This window comes from Osmia lignaria, unplaced genomic scaffold (genome assembly GCF_051020975.1).
Source record: "Osmia lignaria lignaria isolate PbOS001 unplaced genomic scaffold, iyOsmLign1 scaffold0013, whole genome shotgun sequence".
Lineage (NCBI taxonomy): Eukaryota > Metazoa > Arthropoda > Insecta > Hymenoptera > Megachilidae > Osmia > Osmia lignaria.
Window position 1 is genome coordinate 6,759,819 of NW_027478167.1, and position 5,776 is coordinate 6,765,594.

The following is a 5,776-nucleotide window of genomic DNA, read 5'->3' on the forward strand; positions in this document are numbered from 1 at the left end:
ATATATCTCGAGAACTACGCATCTGATCAAAAAATATCATAGAACATAAAAAGTAGGAAACTTAATTCTCTACAAAAAAGGTCTCTTAACATTTTGCCATAGCTCGCTTCGTTTCCGAGATATTTGCAGATTTATCTCAAGGGAAGGGGCCTGACGGACATATTTCGAGATATTTCTTCTTCTTGTTGTTCTTCTTCTGCACAGCTAAGCTGGAAGTGGCATTTGCGGCTCGCACTAGTGCAGAGTTATCTCAACGAAAGGGGCCACAGTATTTCTGTATCTCTATTATGTTGGTGCGGCTTCGGAACTTTTAAATATCTCGATATATCTCGAAAACTACGCTTCTGATGAAAAAATATCATAGAACATAAATTGTAGGAAACATAATTCTCTACAAAAAAGGTCTCTTAACATTTTGCCATAGCTCGCTTCGTTTCCGAGATATTTGCAGATATATCTCAAGGGAAGGGGCCTGACGGACATATTTCGAGATATTTCTTCTTCTTGTTGTTCTTCTTCTGCACAGCTAAGCTGGAAGTGGCATTTACAGCTCGCAATAGTGCAGAGTTTTCTCAAAGAAAGGGGCCACGGTGTTTCTGTATCTCTATTATGTTGGTGCGGCTTCGGAACTTTTAAATATCTTGATATATCTCGAGAACTACGCATCTGATCAAAAAATATCATAGAACATAAAAAGTAGGAAACCTAATTCTCTACAAAAAAGGTCTCTTAACATTTTGCCATAGCTCTCTTCGTTTCCGAGATATTTGCAGATTTATCTCAAGGGAAGGGGCCTGACGGACATATTTCGAGATATTTCTTCTTCTGTACAGCTAAGCTGAAAGTGGCATTTGCAGCTCGCAATAGTGCAGAGTTATCTCAAAGAAAGGGGCCACGGTGTTTCTGTATCTCTATTATGTTGGTGCGGCTTCGGAACTTTTAAATATCTTGATATATCTCGAGAACTACGCATCTGATCAAAAAATATCATAGAACATAAAAAGTAGGAAACTTAATTCTCTACAAAAAAGGTCGCTTAACATTTTGCCATAGCTCGCTTCGTTTCCGAGATATTTGCATATTTATCTCAAGGGAAGGGGCCTGACGGACATATTTCGAGATATTTCTTCTTCTTGTTGTTCTTCTTCTGCACAGCTAAGCTGGAAGTGGCATTTGCGGCTCGCACTAGTGCAGAGTTATCTCAAAGAACGGGGCCACGGTGTTTCTGTATCCCTATTATGTTGGTGCGGCTTCGGAACTTTTAAATATCTTGATATATCTCAAGAACTACGCTTCTGATCAAAAAATATCATAGAACATAAATTGTAGGAAACATAATTCTCTACAAAAAACGTCTCTTAACATTTTGCCATAGCTCGCTTCGTTTCCGAGATATTTGCAGATTCAGCTCAAAGGAACTGGCCTGACGGACATATTTCGAGATATTTCTTCTTCTTGTTGTTCTTCCACTGCACAGCTAAGCTGGAAGTGGCATTTGCAGCTCGCAATAGTGCAGAGTTATCTCAAAGAAAGGGGCCACGGTGTTTCTGTATCTCTATTATGTTGGTGCGGCTTCGGAACTTTTGAATATCTTGATATATCTCGAGAACTACGCATCTGATCAAAAAATATCATAGAACATAAAAAGTAGGAAACTTAATTCTCTACAAAAAAGGTCTCTTAACATTTTGCCATAGCTCGCTTCGTTTCCGAGATATTTGCAGATTTATCTCAAGGGAAGGGGCCTGACGGACATATTTCGAGATATTTCTTCTTCTTGTTGTTCTTCTTCTGCACAGCTAAGCTGGAAGTGGCATTTACAGCTCGCAATAGTGCAGAGTTATCTCAAAGAAAGGGGCCACGGTGTTTCTGTATCTCTATTATGTTGGTGCGGCTTCGGAACTTTTAAATATCTTGATATATCTCGAGAACTACGCATCTGATCAAAAAATATCATAGAACATAAAAAGTAGGAAACCTAATTCTCTACAAAAAAGGTCTCTTAACATTTTGCCATAGCTCTCTTCGTTTCCGAGATATTTGCAGATTTATCTCAAGGGAAGGGGCCTGACGGACATATTTCGAGATATTTCTTCTTCTTGTTGTTCTTCTTCTGTACAGATAAGCTGAAAGTGGCATTTGCAGCTCGCAATAGTGCAGAGTTATCTCAAAGAAAGGGGCCACGGTGTTTCTGTATCTCTATTATGTTGGTGCGGCTTCGGAACTTTTAAATATCTTGATATATCTCGAGAACTACGCATCTGATCAAAAAATATCATAGAACATAAAAAGTAGGAAACTTAATTCTCTACAAAAAAGGTCGCTTAACATTTTGCCATAGCTCGCTTCGTTTCCGAGATATTTGCATATTTATCTCAAGGGAAGGGGCCTGACGGACATATTTCGAGATATTTCTTCTTCTTGTTGTTCTTCTTCTGCACAGCTAAGCTGGAAGTGGCATTTGCGGCTCGCACTAGTGCAGAGTTATCTCAAAGAACGGGGCCACGGTGTTTCTGTATCCCTATTATGTTGGTGCGGCTTCGGAACTTTTAAATATCTTGATATATCTCGAGAACTACGCTTCTGATCAAAAAATATCATACAACATAAAAAGTAGGAAACCTAATTCTCTACAAAAAAGGTCTCTTAACATTTTGCCATAGCTCTCTTCGTTTCCGAGATATTTGCAGATTTATCTCAAGGGAAGGGGCCTGACGGACATATTTCGAGATATTTCTTCTTCTTGTTGTTCTTCTTCTGTACAGCTAAGCTGAAAGTGGCATTTGCAGCTCGCAATAGTGCAGAGTTATCTCAAAGAAAGGGGCCACGGTGTTTCTGTATCTCTATTATGTTGGTGCGGCTTCGGAACTTTTAAATATCTTGATATATCTCGAGAACTACGCATCTGATCAAAAAATATCATAGAACATAAAAAGTAGGAAACTTAATTCTCTACAAAAAAGGTCGCTTAACATTTTGCCATAGCTCGCTTCGTTTCCGAGATATTTGCATATTTATCTCAAGGGAAGGGGCCTGACGGACATATTTCGAGATATTTCTTCTTCTTGTTGTTCTTCTTCTGCACAGCTAAGCTGGAAGTGGCATTTGCGGCTCGCACTAGTGCAGAGTTATCTCAAAGAACGGGGCCACGGTGTTTCTGTATCCCTATTATGTTGGTGCGGCTTCGGAACTTTTAAATATCTTGATATATCTCGAGAACTACGCTTCTGATCAAAAAATATCATAGAACATAAATTGTAGGAAACATAATTCTCTACAAAAAACGTCTCTTAACATTTTGCCATAGCTCGCTTCGTTTCCGAGATATTTGCAGATATATCTCAAGGGAAGGGGCCTGACGGACATATTTCGAGATATTTCTTCTTCTTGTTGTTCTTCTTCTGCACAGCTAAGCTGGAAGTGGCATTTACAGCTCGCAATAGTGCAGAGTTATCTCAAAGAAAGGGGCCACGGTGTTTCTGTATCTCTATTATGTTGGTGCGGCTTCGGAACTTTTAAATATCTTGATATATCTCGGGAACTACGCATCTGATCAAAAAATATCATAGAACATAAAAAGTAGGAAACCTAATTCTCTACAAAAAAGGTCTCTTAACATTTTGCCATAGCTCTCTTCGTTTCCGAGATATTTGCAGATTTATCTCAAGGGAAGGGGCCTGACGGACATATTTCGAGATATTTCTTCTTCTTGTTGTTCTTCTTCTGTACAGCTAAGCTGAAAGTGGCATTTGCAGCTCGCAATAGTGCAGAGTTATCTCAACGAAAGGGGCCACGGTGTTTCTGTATCTCTATTATGTTGGTGCGGCTTCGGAACTTTTAAATATCTCGATATATCTCGAAAACTACGCTTCTGAACAAAAAATATCATAGAACATAAATTGTAGGAAACATAATTCTCTACAAAAAAGGTCTCTTAACATTTTGCCATAGCTCGCTTCGTTTCCCAGATATTTGCAGATATATCTCAAGGGAAGGGGCCTGACGGACATATTTCGAGATATTTCTTCTTCTTGTTGTTCTTCTTCTGCACAGCTAAGCTGGAAGTGGCATTTGCGGCTCGCACTAGTGCACAGTTATCTCAAAGAAAGGGGCCACGGTGTTTCTGTATCTCTATTATGTTGGTGCGTCTTCGGAACTTTTAAATATCTCGATATATCTCGAAAACTACGCTTCTGATCAAAAAATATCATAGAACATAAATTGTAAGAAACATAATTCTCTACAAAAAAGGTCTCTTAACATTTTGCAATAGCTCGCTTCGTTTCCGAGATATTTGCAGATTTATCTCAAGGGAAGGGGCCTGACGGACGTATTTCGAGATATTTCTTCTTCTTGTTGTTCTTCCTCTGCACAGCTAAGCTGGAAGTGGCATTTGCAGCTCGCAATAGTGCAGAGTTATCTCAAAGAAAGGGGCCACGGTGTTTCTGTATCTCTATTATGTTGGTGCGGTTTCGGAACTTTTAAATATCTTGATATATCTCGAGAACTACGCATCTGATCAAAAAATATCATAGAACATAAAAAGTAGGAAACTTAATTCTCTACAAAAAAGGTCTCTTAACATTTTGCCATAGCTCGCTTCGTTTCCGAGATATTTGCAGATTTATCTCAAGGGAAGGGGCCTGACGGACATATTTCGAGATATTTCTTCTTCTTGTTGTTCTTCTTCTGCACAGCTAAGCTGGAAGTGGCATTTGCGGCTCGCACTAGTGCAGAGTTATCTCAAAGAAAGGGGCCACGGTGTTTCTGTATCCCTATTATGTTGGTGCGGCTTCGGAACTTTTAAATATCTCGATATATCTCGAAAACTACGCTTCTGATCAAAAAATATCATAGAACATAAATTGTAGGAAACATAATTCTCTACAAAAAACGTCTCATAACATTTTGCCATAGCTCGCTTCGTTTCCGTGATATTTGCAGATTCAGCTCAAAGGAACTGGCCTGACGGACATATTTCGAGATATTTCTTCTTCTTGTTGTTCTTCCTCTGCACAGCTAAGCTGGAAGTGGCATTTGCGGCTCGCACTAGTGCAGAGTTATCTCAAAGAAAGGGGCCACGGTGTTTCTGTATCCCTATTATGTTGGTGCGGCTTCGGAACTTTTAAATATCTCGATATATCTCGAAAACTACGCTTCTGATCAAAAAATATCGTAGAACATAAAAAGTAGGAAACTTAATTCTCTATAAAAAAGGTCGCTTAACATTTTGCCATAGCTCGCTTCGTTTCCGAGATATTTGCATATTTATCTCAAGGGAAGGGGCCTGACGGACATATCTCGAGATATTTCTTCTTCTTGTTGTTCTTCTTCTGCACAGCTAAGCTGGAAGTGGCATTTGCGGCTCGCACTAGTGCAGAGTTATCTCAAAGAACGGGGCCACGGTGTTTCTGTATCCCTATTATGTTGGTGCGGCTTCGGAATTTTTAAATATCTTGATATATCTCGAGAACTACGCTTCTGATCAAAAAATATCATAGAACATAAATTGTAGGAAACATAATTCTCTACAAAAAACGTCTCTTAACATTTTGCCATAGCTCGCTTCGTTTCCGAGATATTTGCAGATTCAGCTCAAAGGAACTGGCCTGACGGACATATTTCGAGATATTTCATCTTCTTGTTGTTCTTCCACTGCACAGCTAAGCTGGAAGTGGCATTTGCAGCTCGCAATAGTGCAGAGTTATCTCAAAGAAAGGGGCCACGGTGTTTCTGTATCTCTATTATGTTGGTGCGGCTTCGGAACTTTTGAATA